The sequence below is a fragment of the Trachypithecus francoisi genome, unplaced genomic scaffold (genome assembly GCF_009764315.1).
Source record: "Trachypithecus francoisi isolate TF-2019V2 unplaced genomic scaffold, Tfra_2.0 Lachesis_group7, whole genome shotgun sequence".
Lineage (NCBI taxonomy): Eukaryota > Metazoa > Chordata > Mammalia > Primates > Cercopithecidae > Trachypithecus > Trachypithecus francoisi.
Genome location: NW_022681472.1, coordinates 10,791,537 through 10,815,405, shown reverse-complemented (window position 1 = coordinate 10,815,405; position 23,869 = coordinate 10,791,537).

Below are 23,869 nucleotides of genomic sequence, written 5' to 3'. Positions count from 1 at the left end.
GCTTATTATGCTACCTATACTTAAAACACTTTAAAAGTTTTTGCTAATGTTTAAAATTTTTGTCAATGGTACCAACTACAAACATTTTCATCTTTTGTAGTAGAATCAAATACTCCCAAAAGTCAGTGTATATTACATGTGTAAGGCTTCTATGCTGAAAATTATAAAACGTTGCTAGGAGAAATTCAAACAGGCCTATGTACGTGGAGAGGTATACCATGTTCATGTTTTGGAAAACTCAATATTGATAAGATGCAAAATTTCTCCAAATTGATCCATCAATTCCACAAAATCCCGATTTTAAAAGTCCCAGAAGGCTTTATTTTGTGGTGAAGATAGAAATCCACAAATTGATTCTAACATCTGTTTGTAAATGCACAATAATTTTGAAAAAGAATAACGAAGTAGAAGGATCTAAGCTACTTGATTTCAAGCCTTACTATTGGTGTTAGAATACACATATAGAGTGTATTCCTCAAATAGATTCACATATATGTGATCAACTGACTTTCAACAGTAGTGCCAAAGTAATAAAGGTGGAAAAATAATATTTTCAGCAATTAGAGCTGGTTTAACAAAATTTTTAAGAAATGCACTGCAACCCTTGCCTTGCACTATGTACAGAAATTAATTTGACCTGTATCCTTGCCCTAAATATAGAAGCTAAACAAAGAGAAAAGATAAGAAAACATTTTCATCATTTTGGGATAGGCAAATTTTTTTAGACACAAAACACTCCAAGAATAAAAGAAAAAAATGTACAAATTGGACTCTATTGAAATTAAAAATTTCTGCTCTTCAAGGGACACCATTAAATCAATAAAAAGGCAAACCACAGATTGGGAGAAAATATTCACAATGTATGTGTATCACAAAGGCCTCAAGCCTAGAACTCAATAATAAGATAATTCTTTTTAAAGAAAGATCAAGACTTGAACAAATACATAAATGAAGACTACAAATGTTCAATTAGCAAACAAAAAGATAATCAACATCACTAGTTATTAAATAAATGCAAATTAAAATCACAACAAGATACCACTTTACTAAAATTTTAAAAATCAATGATACCGAGTGTTGGTAAGGATCTGGAGGATCTAGAACTCCTGTATTGCTGTGGGAGGATAAAATTATTCAATAAGTTTGGAAAACTATGTGCCAATTTCTTATAAAATTAAGCATACCAATATCAGTCACCCAACAATTCTACTGTTAGGTACTAACCAGAGAAATTAAATGTCCACAAAAAGACATGTGTTTGAATTTTCACAGCAGTTTTATTCATAATAAATTCAAACTGAAAAGAACCAAAAAAAACCATTAACAGAAAAGGATGAGTTCATGTCCTTTGCAGGGACATGGATGAAGCTGGAAGCCATCATTCTCAGCAAACTATCACAAGGACAGAAAACCAAACACCGCATGTTCTCACTCATAGGTGGGAACTGAACAATGAGAACACTTGGACACAGGGCAGGGAACATCACACACTAGGATCTCTCGTGGGGTATGGGGCTGGGGGAGGGATAGCATTAGGAGAAATATCTAATGTAAATGAGGAGTTGATGAGTGCAAAAACCAACATGGCAAATGCATACATATGTAACAAACCTGCACGTTGTGCACATGTACCCTAGAATTTAACATATAATAATAAAAAAAATTGACAGAATAGTGTCTAAACAATACAAAAAAGAGAAACTATAAAGGGTACATATGATATGTGCCCTCAAAAGTCTCTGAATCTTCTTATGGGTTCTATGTCTGCTCCTATTGGATGTGATGGCTGACAACTGCTTTGATGACCCCGCCTCTACATAGACAGTGGAGAACAGAGCTTTCTGTGGCAGGTAGCTGAAATAGAACTCAGGGAAGAGGAATAAACTTCACTACTTTTCTCTTTTTTACCCTCAGGAGGGTTTTCACACCTTCTTGAGAATAACAGAGCAAATACACTATAACAGCTGTAAAAATAAGTTGTTATGCAATGGAATATTATTCAACCATAAAAAGGAATGAAGTACCAATATACACTACAACATGGATGGATCCTGAAAATATGCTAAGGGAATGAAGCCAGATGCAAAAGGTCACATAGTGTATGACTACATTTATATAAAATATCCCAAACAGGTAAATGCATAGAGACAGAAAATAAATTAGTGGTTGCCAGCAGCTTTGCAGGGAGGTGGAATGGTGGGATAAGGGAGGGGATGGGAAGTGGCTGCCAATGGGTATGGGTTTTCTTTTGGAGTGATGAAAATATTCAGGAATTAGATGGTGGTGATGGTTATATGACCTTGTGAAATAGCAAAAGTCACTGAATGGTAAACTTTAAAAGAGTGAATTTTGCTGAGCATGGCGGTTCACCCCCATAATCCCAGCACTTGGGAGGCAGAGGCAGGCAGATCACTTGAGGTCAGGAGTTTGAGACCAGCCTGGCCAACATGGTGAAATCACGTCTCTACTGAAAAAATACAAACATTAGCCAGGTGTGGTGGTGCATGCCTGTAATCCTAGCTACTCAGGAGTCTGAGGCAGGAGAACCACTTGAACCTGGGAGACGGAGGTTGCAGTGAGCCAAGATCATGCCACTCACCACTACACTCCAGCCTCGGTGACAGAGTGAGACCGTGTCTTGAAAAAAAGAGTAAATTTTATGCTATGTGAATTATATTTCAATAAAAATATCAATTGATACTTTTCAGTCCTTATTTTCTCTCTGTTGCATTTTTCATTCTTAATGCCTTCTTTCTTGACTCACCTTTTTCTGGTTTTCTTTTTGATACATTCTTCTTCTGATTTTACCTCTACTTCTCAGATTCATCCTTTTAGATTTTCATTGGGTATTCTTATTTCCATATTCGTTCCTCAAAGCAGTATTGGTGGTCCTCAGAGTGTTGTCATGGGTCTGCTCCACCTCCAGGCGTCTCTCTGCCTGTTGTTTCCATTATCCTCTGTATCATGGTTGGTGGTATGTCCACATGTCCCACCCACAACTCTGTCCTGAACTCCATTCTCTTACACCCAACTTTCCATACTTTGGGAAAGCTGTCACACAAGCCCCCAATCTCAACATGCGCCAAACAATTTACCTTTGCCCCAAACCAAACTTGCTAGTCCTCTTGTTTTCCTTATCTCAGAAAATTAGGGATCCTTCTTGGCATATCCACTCCCCCATGATGGTCTCCCAGAGAGCGTGTTGACTCCCAGCAGAACTTCATAAAAACTGGCCACAACCCCGTGCTTATGGTGTTCAATTCTATTAGGGTGCCCAGGTGGCAGGCTGGGATAAGAAGCCTCTGTGTCATCCAGCTGCAGCAGATGTTTGGGACTCACTTCCTGTTTATTTCAAGAGAGATTCTAAGAATCCAAAACAAAATAATTAAGTGAAAAAGAATGTAGTGTAATCATGAATGATTTTGTTTCAGCAATAGGTAAACAATTTTTAGCTCATTGGAAATGAGAATAATAAATACAAAAATGAAACAAAAATGCCCAAATAGTGGAATTACTTAATTTAGTTTCTCTTTTATTGCTTTATGGATGTTGTTCATGGATTTCCAAGCAAATCCTGGAAAAAAAGTAAGTTTTTTGTTAGGGAAGTATCATCTCATCCTGGTCCATTCATCATTTCAGAGTGACAAAGCAAAACCACATTTATCAAAACAATTTACAAAGAGAAAACACAACTATAGAAATAAAACTACTAGTGTTCGTAACAATGGTATAAAGACGTTACAGAAACCCATCTGGGCAGGAAGAGAAATGAAAAATCTGGTGGGATGCCTACAAAACACAAAAGACCTGCAAAGGAGGAGGCCTGAGACAGCTATGAGAATGATCAGAAGCAGGGGGAGAACGAGTTAGAGCTCAAAGAAATAAAAAATGAACACACTGCCAAAACTGTCTCAATGAAGAGTTTTCAAATCACTGAACACAATATTGTTAAAAGGTAGCATGGCTTCACTGCAGTGGCCTTCAAGGGCTTATTTGAGACGATAAAGAAAGACTGGAGCAATGAAATGGTTACTTTGCATTTGGTTTAGAAAAGGGACAGAGAGTTAAGATCTACTTCAGATCAAAATGTCAATGTCCAGGAGCCATGGAAACAGAATTAAATGGTGCTTGGAGATAAAAAAGCAATTGATGCCAAAGGAAATGCATTGTCCTGTTTCCATTTTCTTCTGACTATGGGCTTTAGAGTAAAGAATTGGTGAGTTAGTTAAAGACAGGGCCAAATAGGAAACCAAAGATTGGATCATGAATTTTCATCCTGGCCTTGTTACTGAAGAGCTCCTTGATTTTGTCTCAATCACTTCACTTCTCTGTGTCTCCCATTTAAATCTACACATTGAGATTTGCCTGCGTCCTCAGGAAGGACGTACAAAGCCCCCATTGTGTGCTAGGGCTGTGTGGCCTTGCATGTGTGACCATTTTAGTTCACATCCCTCACTTGAAAGATGATATCAGCTGAGACTCAGAAAGAGCTGTTAGCCACTGACAAAGTTGTGATGAGGACTCGGTTTGTTCCTTTGAAGCCAGAGCTCCCAGCATCACTGCAGGCTGGAGAATGAAGGCTAAATTCATTATGCTTTGTGTGGAGTGGAAAGTTTCAGTTAAGGTGGAGGAAAAATTCCTTTACTTCATTCGGTAGAGAATTAATATCAGCACTAAGTTATTTCCATTTTTGAAATGCAAAATAAAAGCTCAGTGCCTCTGTTCTTCTGAAATATAAAGCTGTTAAAGTTGGAGATTAAATATTTTATTTTTATTTATTTATTTTTTTTCAAAGATAGGGTCTTGCTTGGTTGTTCAGGCTGTAGTGCAGTGGCGAGATCATACTTCATAGCAGCCTTGAGCTCCTGGACTCAGGTGATCCTCCAGCCTCAGCCTCCGCCGTAGCTAAGACTACTAGCTACTAGGTGATCCACAGCACCTGGCTAATTTTATTTTATTTTATTTTTTATTTTTAATTATACTTTAAGTTCTAGGGTACATGTGCACAACATGCAGATTTGTGACATACGTATACGTGTGCCATGTTGGTTTGCTGCACCCGTTAACTTGTCATTTATATTAGGTATATCTCCTAATGCTATCCCTCCCCACTCCCTGCACCCCACGACAGGCCCCAGCATGTGATGTTCCCTGCCCTGTGTCCAAGTGTTCTCATTGTTCAGTTTCCACCTATGAGTGAGAACATGTGGTGTTTGGTTTTCTGTCCTTGCGATAGTTTGCTCAGAATGATGGTTCCCAGCTTCATCCATGTCCCTACAAAGGACATGAACGCATCCTTTTTTTATGACTGCATAGTATTCCATGGTGTATATGGGCCACATTTTCTTAATCCAGTCTGTCACTGATGGACATTTGGGTTGGTTCCAAGTCTTTGCTATTGTAAATAGTACCGCAATAAACATACGTGTGCATGTCTCTTTATAGTAGCATGATTTATAATCCTTTGGATACACGCCCAGTAATGGGATGGCTGGATCAAATGGTATTTCTTGTTCTAGATCCTTGAGGAATCACCACACTGTCTTCCACAATGGTTGAACTAGTTTACGGTCCCACCAATAGTGTAAAAGTGTTCCTATTTCTCCATATCCTCTCCAGCACCTGTTGTTTCCTGACTTTTTAATGATTACCATTCTAACTGGTGTAAGATGGTATCTCATTGTGGTTTTCATTTGCCTTTCTCTGATGGCCAGTGATGAGAAGCATTTTTTCATGTGTCTGTTGGTTGCATAAATGTCTTCTTTTGAGAAGTGTCTGTTCATATCCTTTGCCCACTTTTTGATGGGGTTGATTTTTTTCTTGTAAATTTGTTCTTTGTAGATTCTGGATATTACCCCTTGGTCAGATGGTTAGATTGTAAACATTTTCTCCCATTCTATAGGTTGCCTGAAGGTCCCATTCGGTAGCTCCTTTTGTTGTGCAGAAACTCTTTAGTTTAATTATATCCCATTTGTCAATTTGGTTTTTGTTGCCATTGCTTTTGGTGTTTTAGTCATGAAGTCCTTGCTCATGACTATGTCCTGAATGGTTTGCCTAGGTTTTCTTCTAGGGTTTTTATGGTTTTAGGTCTAATATTTAAGTCTTTAATCCATCTTCAATTAATTTTTTTTTTTTTGGAGGGAAGGAATATATTTTATTTTTGGGAAAAGTCATTCCTTGAATAATGAGAGAAACTGTCCCATACAGAGAATTTTTTTTTTTTTTATTGTACTTTAAGTTCTAGGGTACATGTGCATAACGTGCAAGTTTGTTACATATGTATACTTGTGCCATGTTGGTGTGCTGCACCCATCAACTCGTGAGCACCCATCAATTCATCATTTATATCAGGTATAACTCCCAATGCAATCCCTCCCCCCTCCCCCCCTCCCCATGATAGGCCCCAGTGTGTGATGTTCCCCTTCCCGAGTCCAAGTGATCTCATTGTTCAGTTCCCACCTATGAGTGAGAACATGTGGTGTTTGGTTTTCTGTCCTTGCGATAGTTTGCTAAGAATGAGGGTTTCCAGCTGCATCCATGTCCCTACAAAGGACGCAAACTCATCCTTTTTTATGGCTGCATAGTATTCCATGGTGTATGTGTGTCACATTTTCTTTTTTTTTTTTTTTTTTTTTTTTTTTTTTTTTTATTTTTTATTATACTTTAAGTTCTAGGGTACATGTGCATAACGTTTATATCATGTATAACTCCCAATGCAATCCCTCCCTCCTCCCCCCTCCCCATGATAGGCCCCAGTGTGTGATGTTCCCCTTCCCGAGTCCAAGTGATCTCATTGTTCAGTTCCCACCTATGAGTGAGAACATGCGGTGTTTGGTTTTCTCTTCTTGTGATAGTTTGCTAAGAATGATGGTTTCCAGCTGCATCCATGTCCCTACAAAGGACGCAAACTCATCCTTTTTTATGGCTGCATAGTATTCCATGGTGTATATGTGCCACATTTTCTTAATCCAGTCTGTCACAGATGGACATTTGGGTTGATTCCAAGTCTTTGCTATTGTGAATAGTGCCGCAATAAACATACGTGTGCATGTGTCTTTGCAGTAGAGTAATTTATAATCCTTTGGGTATATACCCAGTAGTGGGATGGCTGGGTCATATGGTACATCTAGTTCTAGATCCTTGAGGCATCGCCATACTGTTTTCCATAATGGTTGAACTAGTTTACAATCCCACCAACAGTGTAAAAGTGTTCCTATTTCTCCACATCCTCTCCAACATCTATTGTTTCCTGACTTCTTAATGATTGCCATTCTAACTGGTGTGAGATGGTATCTCATTGTGGTTTTGATTTGCATTTCTCTGATGGTGCCACATTTTCTTAATCCAGTCTGTCACAGATGGACATTTGGGTTGATTCCAAGTCTTTGCTATTGTGAATAGTGCTGCAATAAACATGCGTGTGCATGTGTCTTTATAGCAGCATGATTTATAATCCTTTGGGTATATACCCAGTAGTGGGATGGCTGGGTCATACGGTACATCTAGTTCTAGATCCTTGAGGAATTGCCATACTGTTTTCCATAATGGTTGAACTAGTTTACAATCCCACCAACAGTGTAAAAGTGTTCCTATTTCTCCACATCCTCTCCAGCACCTGTTGTTTCCTGACTTTTTAATGATTGCCATTCTAACTGGTGTGAGATGGTATCTCATTGTGGTTTTGATTTGCATCTCTCTGATGGCCAGTGATGATGAGCATTTTTTCATGTGTCTGTTGGCCATATGAATGTCTTCTTTTGAGAAATGTCTGTTCATATCCTTTGCCCACTTTTTGATGGAGTTGTTTGTTTTTTTCTTGTAAATTTGTTTGAGTTCTTTGTAGATTCTGGATATTAGCCCTTTGTCAGATGAGTAGATTGCAAAAATGTTCTCCCATTCTGTAGGTTGCCTGTTCACTCTGATGGTAGTTTCTTTTGCTGTGCAGACGCTCTTTAGTTTAATTGGATCCCATTTGTCAATTTTGGCTTTTGTTGCCATTGCTTTTGGTGTTTCAGACATGAAGTCCTTGCCCATGCCTATGTCCTGAATGGTACTACCTAGGTTTTCTTCTAGGGTTTTTATGGTATTAGGTCTAACATTTAAGTCTCCAATCCATCTTGAATTAGTTTTCGTATAAGGAGTAAGGAAAGGATCCAGTTTCAGCTTTCTACTTATGGCTAGCCAATTTTCCCAGCACCATTTATTAAATAGGGAATCCTTTCCCCATTTCTTGTTTCTCTCAGGTTTGTCAAAGATCAGATGGCTGTAGAAGTGTGGTATTATTTCTGAGGACTCTGTTCTGTTCCATTGGTCTATATCTCTGTTTTGGTACCAGTACCATGCTGTTTTGGTTACTGTAGCCTTGTAGTATAGTTCGAAGTCAGGTAGCATGATGCCTCCAGCTTTGTTCTTATGACTTAGGATTGTCTTGGCAATGCAGGCTCTTTTTTGGTTCCATATGAACTTTAAAGCCGTTTTTTCCAATTTTATGAAGAAAGTCATTGGTAGCTTGATGGGGATGGCATTGAATCTATAAATCACCTTGGGCAGTATGGCCATTTTCACGATATTGATTCTTCCTATCCATGAGCATGGTATGTTCTTCCATTTGTTAGTGTCCTCTTTTATTTCACTGAGCAGTGGTTTGTAGTTCTCCTTGAAGAGGTCCTTTACATCCCTTGTAAGTTGTATTCCTAGGTATTTGATTCTCTTTGAAGCAATTGTGAATGGAAGTTCATTCATGATTTGGCTCTCTGTTTGTCTGTTACTGGTGTATAAGAATGCTTGTGATTTTTGCACATTAATTTTGTATCCTGAGACTTTGCTGAAGTTGCTTATCAGCTTAAGGAGATTTTGGGCTGAGACGATGGGGTTTTCTAAATATACAATCATGTCATCTGCAAACAGGGACAATTTGACTTCTTCTTTTCCTAACTGGATACCCTTGATTTCTTTCTCTTGCCTGATTGCCCTAGCCAGAACTTCCAACACTATGTTGAATAGGTGTGGTGAGAGAGGGCATCCCTGTCTTGTGCCAGTTTTCAAAGGGAATTTTTCCAGTTTTTGCCCATTTAGTATGATATTGGCTGTGGGTTTGTCATAAATAGCTCTTATTATTTTGAGGTACGTTCCATCAATACCGAATTCTTGAGCGTTTTTAGCATGAAGGGCTGTTGAATTTTGTCAAAAGCCTTTTCTGCATCTATTGAGATAATCATGTGGTTCTTGTCTTTGGTTCTGTTTATATGCTGGATTATGTTGATTGATTTGCGAATGTTGAACCAGCCTTGCATCCCAGGGATGAAGCCCACTTGATCATGGTGGATAAGCTTTTTGATGTGCTCCTGAATCCGGTTTGCCAGTATTTTATTGAGGATTTTTGCATCGTTATTCATCAGGGATAGTGGTCTAAAATTCTCTTTTTTTGTTGTGTCTCTGCCAGGTTTTGGTATCAGGATGATGTTGGCCTCATAAAATGAGTTAGGGAGGATTCTCTCTTTTTCTATTGATTGGAATAGTTTCAGAAGGAATGCTACCAGCTCCTCCTTGTACCTCTGGTAGAATTCAGCTGTGAATCCATCTGGTCCTGGACTTTTTTTGGTAGGTAGGCTATTAATAATTTCCTCAATTTCAGAGCCAGCTATTGGTCTATTCAGGGATTCAACTTCTTCCTGGTTTAGTCTTGGGAGAGTGTAAGTGTCCAGGAAATTATCCATTTCTTCTAGATTTTCTAGTTGATTTGCACGGAGGTGTTTATAGTATTCTCTGATGGTAGTTTGTATTTCTGTGGGGTCCGTGGTGATATCCCCTTTATCATTTTTTTATTGCATCTATTTGATTTTTCTCTCTTTTCTTCTTTATTAGTCTTGCTAGCGGTCTGTCAATTTTGTTGATTTTTTCAAAAAAACAACTCCTGGATTCACTGATTTTTTGGAGGGTTTTTTGTGCCTCTATCTCCTTCAGTTCTGCTCTGATCTTAGTCATTTTTTGCCTTCTGCTAGCTTTTGAATGTGTTTGCTCTTGCTTCTCCAGTTCTTTTAATTGTGATGTTAGAGTGTCAATTTTAGATCTTTCCTGCTTTCTCTTGTGGGCATTTAGTGCTATAAATTTCCCTCTACACACTGCTTTAAATGTGTCCCAGAGATTCTGGTATGTTGTATCTTTGTTCTCATTGGTTTCAAAGAACATCTTTATTTCTGCCTTCATTTCGTTATGTACCCAGTAGTCATTCAGGAGCAGGTTGTTCAGTTTCCATGTAGTTGAGCGGTTTTGATTGAGTTTCTTAGTCCTGAGTTCTAGTTTGATTGCCCTGTGGTCTGAGAGACAGTTTGTTATAATTTCTGTTCTTTTACATTTGCTGAGGAGTGCTTTACTTCCAATTATGTGGTCAATTTGGAATAAGTGCTATGTGGTGCTGAGAAGAATGTATTCTGTTGATTTGGGGTGGAGAGTTCTATAGATGTCTATTAGGTCCGCTGGTGCAGAGATGAGTTCAATTCCTGGATATCCTTGTTAACTTTCTGTCTCATTGATCTGTCTAATGTTGACAGTGGAGTGTTGAAGTCTCCCATTATTATTGTATGGGAGTCTAAGTCTCTTTGTAAGTCTCTATGGACTTGCTTTATGAATCTGGGTGCTTCTGTATTGGGTGCATATATATTTAGGATAGTTAGCTCTTCCTGTTGAATTGATCCCTTTACCATTATGTAATGGCCTTCTTTGTCTCTTTTGATCTTTGACAGTTTAAAGTCTGTTTTATCAGAGACTAGGATTGCAACCCCTGCGTTTTTTGGTTGTTCCATTTGCTTGGTAGATCTTCCTCCATCCCTTTTTTTGAGCCTATGTATGTCTCTGCATGTGAGATGGGTCTCCTGAATACAGCAGACTGATGGGTCTTGACTCTTTATCCAGTTTGCCAGTCTGTGTCTTTTAATTGGAGCATTTAGTCCATTTACATTTAAGGTTAATATTGTTATGTGTGAACTTGATCCTGCCATTATGATATTAACTGGTTATTTTGCTCGTTAGTTGATTGCAGTTTCTTCCTAGCCTCGATGGTCTTTATATTTTGGCATGTTTTTGCAATGGCTGGTACCGGTTGTTCCTTTCCATGTTTAGTGCTTCCTTCAGGGTCTCTTGTAAGGCAGGCCTGGTGGTGACAAAATCTCTAAGTATTTGCTTATCTGTAAAGGATTTTATTTCTCCTTCACTGATGAAACTTAGTTTGGCTGGATATGAAATTGTGGGTTTAAAATTCTTTTCTTTAAGAATGTTGAATATTGGCCCCCACTCTCTTCTGGCTTGTAGAGTTTCTGCCGAGAGGTCTGCTGTTAGTCTGATGGGCTTCCCTTTGTGGGTAACCCGACCTTTCTCTCTGGCTGCCCTTAAGATTTTTTCCTTCATTTCAACTTTGGTGAATCTGGCAATTATGTGTCTTGAAGTTGCTCTTCTGGAGGAGTATCTTTGTGGCGTTCTCTGTATTTCCTGAATTTGAATGTTGGCCTGCCCTATTAGGTTGGGGAAATTCTCCTGGATGATATCCTGAAGAGTGTTTTCCAACTTGGTTCCATTTTCCCCCTCACTTTCAGGCACCCCAATCAGACGTAGATTTGGTCTTTTTACATAATCCCATACTTCTTGCAGGCTTTGTTCATTTCTTTTTTTTTTTTCTTTTGGTTTCTCTTCTCGCTTCATTTCATTCATTTGATCCTCAATCGCTGATACTCTTTCTTCCAGTTGATCGAGTCGGTTACTGAAGCTTGTGCATTTGTCACGTATTTCTCGTGTCATGATTTTCATCTCTGTCATTTCATTTATGACCTTCTCTGCATTAATTATAGCTATCAATTATTCCACTCTTTTTCAAGATTTTTAGTTTCTTTGCACTGGGTATGTAATTCCTCCTTTAGCTCTGAGAAGTTTGATGGACTGAAGCCTTCTTCTCTCATTTCGTCAAAGTCATTCTCTGACCAGCTTTGATCCATTGCTGGTGATGAGCTGCGCTCCTTTGCAGGGGGAGATGTGCTCTTATTTCTTGAATTCCCAGCTTTTCTGCCCTGCTTCTTCCCCATCTTCGTGGTTTTATCTGCCTCTGGTCTTTGATGATGGTGACGTACTGATGGGGTTTTGGTATAGGTATTCTTCCTGTTTGATAGTTTTCCTTCTAATAGTCAGGACCCTTAGCTGTAGGTCTGTTGGAGATGGCTTGAGGTCCACTCCAGACCCTGTTTGCCTGGGTATCAGCAGCAGAGGTTGCAGAAGATAGAATATTGCTGAACAGCAAGTGTACCTGTCTGATTCTTACTTTGGAAGTTTCCTCTCAGGAGTGTACTCCACCCTGTGAGGTGTGGGGTGTCAGACTGCCCCTAGTGGGGGATGTCTCCCAGTTAGGCTACTCAGGGGTCAGGGACCCACTTGAGCAGGCAGTCTGTCCATTCTCAGATCTCAACCTCCGTGTTGGGAGATCCACTGCTGTCTTCAAAGCTGTCAGACAGAGTCGTTCACGTCTGCACAGGCCTCTGCTGCTTCCCCTTTTGGTGTTTAGCTGTGCCCTGTTCCCAGAGGTGGAGTCTACAGAGACAGGGAGGTTTCCTTGAGCTGCTGTGAGCTCCACCCAGTTCGAGCTTCCCAGCAGCTTTGTTTACCTACTTAAGCCTCAGCAATGGCGGGCGCCCCTCCCCCAGCCTCGCTGCTGCCATTTCGGTTAGATCACAGACTGCTGTGCTAGCAATGAGGGAGGCTCCGTGGCTGTGGGACCCTCCCGGCCAGGTGTGGGTATAATCTCCTGGTGTGCCCATTTGCTTAAAGCACAGTATTGGGGTGGGAATTACCCGATTTTCCAGGTGTTGTGTGTCTCAGTTCCCCTGGCTAGGAAAAGGGATTCCCTTCCCCCTTGCGCTTCCCAGGGGAGGCAATGCCTCGCCCTGCTTCAGCTCTCGCTGGTCGGGCTGCAGCAGCTGACCAGCACCAGTTGTCCGGCATTCCCCAGTGAGATGACCCCAGTACCTCAGTTGAAAATGCAGAAATCACCGGTCTTCTGTGTCGCTCACGCTGGGAGTTGGAGACTGGAGCTGTTCCTATTCGGCCATCTTGCTCCACCCCCAATTAATTTTTGTATAAAGTGTAAGGAAGGGAACCAGTTCCAGCTTTCTACATATGGCTAGCCAGTTTTCCCAGCACCATTTATTACATAAGGAATTCTTTACCCATTTCTTGTTTCTGTCAGGTTTGTCAAAGATCAGATGTGTGGTATTATTGCTGAGAGCTCTGTTCTGTTTCATTGGTCTATATATCTGTTTTGGTACCAGTACCATGCTGTTTTGGTTACTGTAGACTTGTAGTATAGTTTGAAGTCAGGTAGCGTGATGCCTCCAGCTTTGTTCTTTTGGCTTAGGATTGTCTTGGCAATATGGGCTCTTTTTTGGTTCCATATGAACTTTAAAGTGGTTTTTTCCAAATCTGTGAAGAAAGTCATTGGTAGCTCGATGGGGATGGCATTGAATCTATAAATTACCTATGGCCATTTTCACAGTACTGATTCTTCCTATCCATGAGCATGGAATGTTTTTCCATTGTTTGTGTACTCTTATTTTGTTGAACAGTGGTTTGTAGATGTCCTTGAAGAGGTCCTTCACATCCCTTGTAAGTTGGATTCCTAGGTATTTTATTCCCTTTGAAGCAATTGTGAATGAGTTCACTCATGATTTGGCTCTCTGTTTGTCTGTTATTCATGTATAGGAATGTTTGTGATTTTTGCACATTGATTTTGCATCCTGAGAGTTTGCTGAAGTTGCCTGTCAGCTTAAGGAGATTTTGGGCTGAGACGATGGGGTTTTCTAAATATGCAATCATGTCATCTACAAACAGGAACAATTTGACTTCCTCTTTTCCTAATTGAATACCCTTTATTTCTTTCTCCTGCCTGATTGTCCTGGCCTGATCTTCCAACACTGTGCTGAATAGGAGTGGTGAGACAGGGCATCCCTGTCTTGTGCCAGTTTTCCAAGGGAATGCTTCCAGTTTTTGCCCATTCAGTATGATATTGGCTGTGTGTTTGTCATAAAGAGCTCTTATTATTTTGAGATATGTCCCATCAATACCTCATTTATGGACAGTTTTTAGCATGAGGGCTGTTGAATTTTGTTGAAGGCCTTTTCTGCATCTATTGAGATAATCATGTGGTTTTTGTCTTTGGTTCTGTTTATATGATGGATTACATTTATTGATTTGCATATGTGATTTAGTTTGCATGTGTTGAACCAGCCTTGCATCCCAGGGGTGAAGCAATCTTGACCATGGTGGATAAACTTTTTGATGTGCTGCTGGATTCGGTTTGCCAGTATTTTATTGAGGATTTTTGTGTTGATGTTCATCAGGGATATTGATCTAAAATTCTCTTTTTTTGTTTTATCTCTGCCAGGTTTTGGTATCAGGATGATGCTGGCCTCATAAAATGAGTTAGGGAGGATTCCCTCTCTTTCTATTGATTGGAATAGTTTCAGAAGGAATGGTATCAGCTCCTCTTTGTATCTCTGGTAGAATTAGACTGTGAATCCATCCGGTCCTGGACTTTTTTTAGTTGGTAGGCTATTAATTATTGCCTCAATTTCAGAGCCTGTTATTGGTCTATTCAAGGATTCAACTTCTTCCTAGTTGGGAGGGTGTATGTGTTGAGGCATTTATCCATTTCTTCTAGATTTTCTAGTTTATTTGCATAGAGGTGTTTATAGTATTCCCTGATGGTAGTTTGTATTTCTGTGGGATCGATGGTGATATCCCCTTTATCATTTTTTATTGCATCTATTTGATCCTTCTCTCTTTGCTTCTTTATTAGTCTTGCTAGCGGTCTATCAGTTTTGTTGATCTTTTCAAAAAACCAGCTCCTGGATTTATTGATTTTGTGAAGGGAGATAGAGATGTGTCTCTATCTCCTTCAGTTCTGCTCTGATGTTGGTTATTTCTTGCCTTCTGTTAGCTTTTCAATGTGTTTGCTCTTGGTTCTCTAGTTCTTTTAATTGTGATCTTAGGGTGTTGATTTTAGATCTTTCCTGCTTTCTCTTGTGGGCATTTAGGGCTATAAATTTCCCTCTACACACTGCTTTAAATGTGTCCCAGAGATTCTGATACGTTGTGTCTTTTTTCTCACTGGTTTCAAACAACATCTTTATTTCTGCCTTCACTTTGTTATTTACCCAGTAGTCATTCAGGGGCAGGTTGCTCCGTTTCCATGTAGTTGAGCAGTTTTGAGTGAGTTTCTTAATCCTGAGCTCTAATTTGATTGCACCGTGGTCTGAGAGACAGTTTGTTGTGATTTCTGTTCTTTTACATTAGCTGAGGAGTGCTTTACTTGCAACTATGTGGTCAATTTCAGAACAAGTGTGATGTGGTGCTGGGAAGAATGTATATTCTGTTGATTTTGGGTGGAGAGTTCTGCAGATGTCTATTAGGTCCACTTGGTGCAAAGCTGAGTTCAATTCCTGGATATCCTTGTTAACCTTCTGTCTCGTTGATCTGTCTAATATTGACAGTGGGGTGTTAAAGTCTCCCATTATTATTGTGTGGGAGTCTAAATGTCTTTGTAGGTCTCTAGGGTTTGCTTTATGAATCTGGGTGCTCCTGTATTGACTGCATATGTTTTTGGATAGTTAACTCTTCTTGTTGAATTAATCCCTTTACCATTATGTAATGGCCTTCTTTATCTCTTTTGATCTCTGTTGGTTTAAGGTGTGTTTTATCAGAGACTAGGATTGCAACCCCTGTTTTTTTTTTTTTTTTTCCATTTGCTTGGTAGATCTTCCTCCATCCCTTTATTTTGAGCCTATGTGTGTCTCTGCACATGAGATGGGTCTCCTGAATACAGCACACTGATGGGTCTTGACTCTTTATCTAATTTGCCAGTCTGTGTCTTTTAATTGGAGCATTTAGCCCATTTACATTTAAGGTTAATATTGTTATATGTGAGTTTGATCTTGTCATTATGATATTAGCTGGTTATTTTGCTCGTTAGTTGATGCAATTTCTTCCTAGCATTGATGGGCCTTACAATTTGGCATATTTTTGCAGTGGCCGGTACCAGTCGTTCCTTTCCATGTTTAGTACTTCCTTCAGGAGCTCTTGTAAGGCAGGTCTGGTGGTGCCGAAATCTCTCAGCATTTGTTTGTCTGTAAAGGATGTTTTTTCTCCTTCACTTATGAAGTTTAGTTTGGCTGGATATGAAATTCTGGGTTGAAAATTCTTTTCTTTAAGAATGTTGAATATTGGCCCCACTCTCTTCTTGCTTGTAGAGTTTCTGCTGAGAGATTCACTGTTAGTCTGATGGGCTTCCCTTTGTGGGTAACCCGACCTTTCTCTCTGGCTGCCCTTAACATTTTTTCCTTCATTTGAACTTTGGTGAATCTGACAATTACGTGTCTTGGAGTTGCTCTTCTCAAGGAATATCTTCATGGTGTTCTCTGTATTTCCTGAATTTGAATGTTGTCCTGCCTTGCTAGGTACGGGAAGTGCTCATGGATAATATCCTGAAGTGTGTTGTCCAACTTGGTTCCATTCTCCCTGTCACTTTCAGGTACACCAATCAGACGTAGATTTGGTCTTTTCACATAGTCCCATATTTATTGGAGGCTTTGTTTGTTTCTTTTTACTCTTTTTTCTCTAAACTTCTCTTCTTGCTTCATTTCATTCATTTGATCTTCAATCACTAATACCCATTCTACCACTTGATCAAATCAGTTACTGAAGCTTGTGCATGCGTCACGTAGTTCTCATGCTATTGCTTTCAGCTCCATCAGGTCATTTAAGGTCTTCTCTACACTGTTTATTCTAGTTAGCCATTTGTCTAATCTTTTTTCAAGGTTTTTAGCTTCTTTGCAATGGGTTCGAACATGATCCTTTAGCTTGGAAAAGTTTATTATTATCATGTGAAGCCTTCTCTAAACTCATCGAAGTCATTCTCCATCCAGCTTTCTTCCGTTGCTGGCAAGGAGCTGCATTCCTTTGGAGGAGAAGAGGCACTATGATTTTTAGAATTTCCAGCTTTTCTGCTCTGGTTTCTCCCCATCTTTTTGGTATTATCTACCTTTGGTCTTTGATGATGGTGATGTACAGATGGGGTTTCGGTATGGATGTCCTTTCTGTTTGTTAGTTTTCCTTCTAACAGTCAGGACCCTCAGCTGCAGGTCTGTTGGCATTTGCTGAAGGTCTGCTCCAGACCCTGTTTGCCTGGGTATCACCAGCAGAGGCTGCAGAACAGCAAATATTGCAGAACGGTAAATGTTGCTGCCTGATCCTTCCTCTGGAAGCTTCGTCTCAGAGGGGCACCTGGCTGTACGATGTGTCAGTCAGCCCCTACTGTGTGGTGTCTCCCAGTTAGGCTACTTGGGGGTCAGGGGACCCACTTGAGGAAACAGTCTGTCTGTTCTTAGATCCCAAACTGTGCTGGGAGAACCACTGCTCTCTTCAAAGCTGTCAGACAGGGATGTCTAAATCTGAAGAAGTTTCTGCTGCCTTTTGTTCAACTATGCCCTGCCCCCAGAGGTAGAGTATACAGAGGCAGGCAGGCTTCCTTGAGCTGCGGTGGGCTCCACCCAGTTTGAGCTTCCTGGCCACTTTGTTTACCTACTCAAGCTTCAGCAATGCTGGACGCCTCTCCCCCAGGCTTGCTTCCACCTTGCAGTTTGATCTCAGACTGCTGTGCTAGCAGTGAGCGTGGCTCTGTGGGCATGGGACCCTGTAAGCCAGGCACGGGATATAATCTCCTGGTGTGCCATTTGCTAAGACTGTTGGAAAAGTGCAGTATTAGGGTGGGAGTGTCCCGATTTTCCAGGTACCATCTCTCACGGCTTCCCTTGGCTAGGAAAGGGAATTCCCTGACCCCTTGTGCTTCCTGGGTGAGGCGATGCCCCACCCTGCTCCGTGGACTGCACCCACTGTCTGGCAAGCCCCAGTGAGATGAAGCTGGCACCTCAGTTGGAAATGCAGAAATCACCCATCTTCTGCATCACTCACGCTGGGAGCTGTAGTGGCTAATTTTATTTTTATCTTTTTGTAGAGATAGGGGTCTTGCTATAGTGCCCAGGCTGCTCTTGAGTTCCTGGCCTCAAGTGATGCTCGTGCCTCAGCCTCCAAAAATGCTGAGATTGGGGGTGTAAGTAGATACTTTTTTTTTTTTTTAAGTGAGACTGGTTAATGTTTGCTGAATATTCATTTTGTTCCCAAAATGGCTTTTGGAGCTTTGTGTTTAGTGCTCAGTGCCATCTTGTGAGGTCATTATTGACCACATTTACAGATCAGGAAACAGAGGCTTAAGGAGTGAAGGAATGAGGAGGTCATGGGACCTCCAGCTGAGCCCATCTCTGTGCCCCTACTGCATTACTGCTGTGGCATGGAGAGGCCCAGGGACCAGAACTATTTGTGCAGTCCCAGAACATGGTCTTATGAGAGACATAAGATGAGGCATCCACCTATAAATGACCAGCTGAGGGGTGGAACTGGGAAGAAAATGAGGTGGGGACAGATGCTGGAGAGGTCATGGAAAGTGGTGGCTGCAGTGCTTGGAGATGTTCTCAACACCAAATCTTGGCTTCTCCCACCCACTAATGCCTGGACAAGGGAGCACATGCTTCCTTCAACCCACACCCACAGGACCCCTGTGACTGCTGTTTTCCTTTCAAAGCTGCCAATTTTATTGTAATTAGTCTACTTCCTAATACATGTAATATGTAGAATAATATGAATATAAATCATATTTGGAGTATTTAAATATATATTGATTTTAAAACATATGTGCATAGTTTTGATTAATAAATGTCATGACGACCATTATTTATTGGATGCTTGCTATGTGTTTAATAGTGAGAGGAACTACGATATAGCACAATACTAAAAATATTATTCAATTTTAGGAGCTCGTCTAAGTTTTAAGAACCTGGATGGGCATGGTGGCTCACACCTGTAATTTCAGAACTTTGGGAGGCCAAGGCAAGCAGATCACCTGAGGTCAGGAGTTCGAGATCAGCCTAACCAATATGATGAAACCCTGTCTCTACTAAAAATACAAAAAAGTTAGCCAGGCATGGTGGCACATGCCTGTAATTCCAGCTACTCGGGAGGCTGAGGCAGAAGATTCACTTGAACCCAGGAGGTAGAGGTTGCAGTGAGCCAAGATCATGCCACTGCACTCTAGCCTGCGCAACAAGCGCAAAATTCCATCTCAAAAAACAAAACAAAACAACTGCCTGAGGTCACTTTGAGGATGGTGAAGATGGGATCTGGGCCTCCTCTGTCAGATTCCAAAGCTGGTAGTTCATAAATGGTGCCCCTCCCCCAGGTCCTGGGCCGGAGGAAGGAGGTAGGCCCTGGCCTTAACTGTGACTTCTCCTTCTTCCTCACAAACCCCATTTCTGCTCCAGGACACCCACTTCTCCCCACCTCCAAGGATGCTTCCGTTCATCCATTTCATTTTCCACTTTTGGAAGGGCCAAATAGGTCTTTCCAAAACCCAACTTTAAACATGCCCCTTTCCTGGTCCCAGCGTTTCAGTAGCTTCCCAGTGACCTCGAGATGGAGCCGGGCTTCCTGACCTCTGAGGCCTCATTTTTCCCCACCAACTCTGAACTCATGGGTCTCACCAGACTAAGGGACTTTGATTTCCTCGACCTACTGTGCTTCCTGTTGTGATTCCTGTTGTTAGGACTTTTTTATTTTTCTAATTTGGTCTTGAGGTTGCTTTCGGGAGAGTGGCCATAAATTTTAGCTCTGCCCTGACCAGGAGGAAAATTAAGTTTGGTAATGTGTGTCAGGTGAGACACAGTGAGGAAGTGAATCCAAAATTCATGAAACAGAAGAAATGTATTACTCACAGGTCCCAGCAAGGTCAGGGTGCTGATCGGAGGCAGACAAGAAATCTGGAGGTGGCAGGGAGTTCAATTAGTGGTGGAGAGAGAGAAAGAGAGAGAGGAGAATATGTGGGACTATGCCTTCATTGAGCCTGTATTAAGCTATATTAAGGTTCATGGGAATTATTTCTTAGGCTTCCCAGGAGGGGTATGGATTGGCTACTTCAAAAAATATGCACATGAAGGGGAGCTTATTTACATGACTCTGGCATTGACCATTAGGTTGTATCATGGTCAGTAGCTGTGGGATATGTTGTTTTTTGGGTCAGTGGGATGAGGAACAAGAGGGCCACGTCACAAACAACCACGTGGGAAGGGGACATTTTAACTAGGCCAAATGTGGCAGGTCAGCTGTATGCACTCTTTCCTATCACACACACACACACACACACACAAAGAAGAAGAAAGACAGAAAAGTAGACAAAAGTGGCAGAGTACAACTGAGTTTTAGACAACTTACGCCTGGCTTAAAAATGGATGTTGAGGCAGCAACTACATTAAATACATTTAGGATATACCCTTTCAACTGTGCACTCCCTCTGTTGAGGTCATTTTATTTCCTCTGTTGTCCTCTTCCCTCCTTCAGCCCCTAGCATTGAGGCACTGCCCCTTGAAAGTGTTGGCTGAGCCCCAGGCATGGTTAGGTGCCCTCTTTGTATCCCCTCAGCACTCACCACATTTTACTGCTGGCCCATATGCCCTGCTGAGCTCTGACAGCTACAGTCAGGGGCAGTGTCAGGTATGATTCTCTCCAGCTCCTGTGACAGCAACACACCCTAAGAAGTGCTTCATAAATATTTGACTGCATGTGGATAGGTATTCCTGGTATAGTGCCTGGCAGAGAATAGATGCTAAATAAATGGTAGTCATTTTTCTTTATTATTCCAGCTCTAATATGCTGGGATTACAGAAAGCTGACTAATCACATAGCTGGCATCTGGTTGGCACTGATCTTTCTGTGATGAGTCTACTAATTTTCACAATTCCAAAACCAAATATAGACTACAGAGGCAAAGAATTTCCATTTACAAATAGAGATGTGCTGATGGTATGCCTCATGGCTAGATTGAGGGACTGTCTTGAGTGCTAACCTGCTGTGTCTCACAGTGTCCTCCATGGCACCTGTTTGGAGATGTGATGTGCTCTCCATAGGGCTTGGGCTTGCCTGTGTTGTGTGGTTTCATTCTCTGATTGTTGGTCCTATGCTTCGTGCTCAGGAGCCTTTCTTGATTTCCCTGCTGGACGTGACTTCTGTTTTTCTGCACTTTCAAAGCATTTCTCATTGAGCTCTATTGAAATTGAGAGGTAGAGCAAAGACCACCTGTAGGAACTTAACTCCTAGTGGTTACTCTGCACAGTTGTGGACATTCCATGTCAGGTATTGCTGCATGTAATCCTGGTGAAAACTTCTGAAGGAGGAGGAGCCATTTTTCATGCCCATGTTAGAGATGGGGAACTTGAGACTCAGACACTTGCTCAGAAGTAGCAGAGCCCCTGGCCTAATTTGAACTCAACTCCATGAGCTGCAACTCGACCACAAGACAAGGTCATTTTGTTTACTTGAGGGTAGGAGACTAGAAATTTCATCCATATTTTGACTGTGTGAGTTTTTTTCATGCAGTCATTTAAAAAATGTTTTATGTAGTCAAATTTCTTCTTTCCTTTTTACATGGCTTCTGGATTTTGAGTCTTTCCTACATTGAAGTACTCTCCCAAGAGCTCCTCTAATCCTCTTATAAAGGCTTTTATTTTGGTTTTCTTTTTAAAAAATATTGAGATCTTTCAGGCATCTGGAGTTAATTTTGGTGTAAAGAGGGAGTTAGAGATCTAATTAATTTTTTCCCAATGGCTACTTGTTTATGTCCTTCTTGTCTCCACTGATATGCAAAGCTGCCTTTTTCTATACTAAATGCTCATCTGTATGTGGATTTATTTCTAGACTCTCTCTTCTGTTCCAATTTTCCTCTCTATTTATATATCAGTATGGTTCATTAATTATTATAGCTTTGTACCATATTTAACTCCTTGGGGGGACTAGATTACCCCCATTGTTCTTGGTTTTTAGAAGAATTTTCCTCAATGGTTTTGCACATTTATTCCACAGTTCTTTCCTGAAACTTAACTTTACACAGATGACATAGACGTGTACATATTGAACATATGGATAACTTCACTTTGGGCTTCTGGGCAAAAGGACTTATTATCTGTTTTTAAGCAGTAATCCACTCATGGGTAGAAAAGTGGATATATTTTGCACTATCTGGTGTAGAGCTCAGGCAGTTAATCAAGAAGGGAGAAACTTGGAAGGTGTTATAGATTGAAGGTTTGTGTTCTCCAGAATTTGTATGTTGTGACCCTAATCCCCAGTGAGATGGTATAAGGAGATGGGGTCTTTGGGAGGTTGATTATGCCATAGGAGTGGAGCCTACATGAATGGGAGTAGTATCCTTTCAAAAGAGACCCTGAGAGTTCTCTTGCACCTTCCATCATGTGAAGACACAAGGAGAAGATTACCATCTGTGAACCAGGAAGTGGGCCCTCACCAGACACCAAATTTGTGAGTGCCTTGATCTTGGACTTCCCAGCCTCCAGACCTGCAAGAAATAAATGCTTATTATTTTAGACACCCAGTCTATGGTATTTTTGTTATAGCAATGTGAGCTAAAAATGGAAGGAGGGATATATAGCTAAGGAGTAACATCCAGTTGCTCAGAATCAAGACTGTTAGAGTTGGAAGAAATTTTAAAGATTAACTTGTTACTTGATAGAAGAGGAAATTGAATTTGTTGGAATTTAAGTGACCTGGCTAAGATCATAGAATTAGTTGGTGGCAAAGTCAAGATAAGACCTGTCTCCTGTCTGTTAGTTGAACCTTCTTTCCACTGCATTATGTATCACTCCTTCTAATATCATTAGCAGAGGGATTTTGTTCTTGAAATAAGGATGTGGGAGACTTCAGTTCTTCCTAGTCCTTCCCTTTTAAACTTTTCACAGAAAGTTCACGTTAAAGGAAAGTGTACTGGCCAGGCTTGGTGGCTCACACCTGTAATCCCAGCACTCTGGGAAGCCAAGGCAGGTGGATCACGAGGTCAGGAGATCGAGACCATCCTGGCGAACATGGTGAAACCACCTCTCTACTGAAAATACAAAAACAAAATTAGCCAGGCGTGGTGGTGGGCATCTGTAGTCCCAGCTACTCGGGAGGCTGAGGTGGGAGAATGGCGTGAACCTGGGAGGCGGAGCTTGCAGTGAGCAGAGATCGCGCCACTGCACTCCAGCCTGGGAGACAGTGCCAGACTCCGTCTCAAACAAAAAAAAAAAAAAAAAAAGAAAAGAAAAAAAGAAAATGTACCAGATCTGAAAATTTTGTTGTTTCTCCTTCATTTAAAGCCTACTCAGTAAGTTAGCAGGAGTTGAAGCATAACAATAGAATTTTAGAACACTTTCCTTCTTTACCCAAATTAGTAATGGTAGCCCATACCTTTTATAAGAATTGCACCCGACTTTCCCTAGGCTTTTCATTGTTTCCATTGATAAAACATCCTCTACCATCTGGAGAGAGCTAGAATTTGGCTTCATTTCCATTTGGCAGCAATAGCACTTTGGGTAGTGAAGGGAGAAGAATGAGGTGTTCCTGGAGTCATAGTTTCCCTAACCAATGACCGTTAGTTCAAGAGATAACTTTATATTTCTCTCCACAGTGATGGAGTAGAAGTTTGCAAGTGAATCCCTCTGACAGCTGGCTACAGGGGCAAGCATGATGCATTATGTCTCCCAAGTGCATACTCACTTTACACCAAAAATTTGGATAATATTTTCAGACAGCTCAGAGGAGACAGATACCCTCTAAATTAAAATTGATGAAGAATAACTGAGAGTGCAGCTCAGAGCCCATGTTTATCTTCCAAAGGTTAAATCTGGATAAAAAATTTAATCTCTGCCATGTCATGCTTATTACTTGGATGATATATATCTGT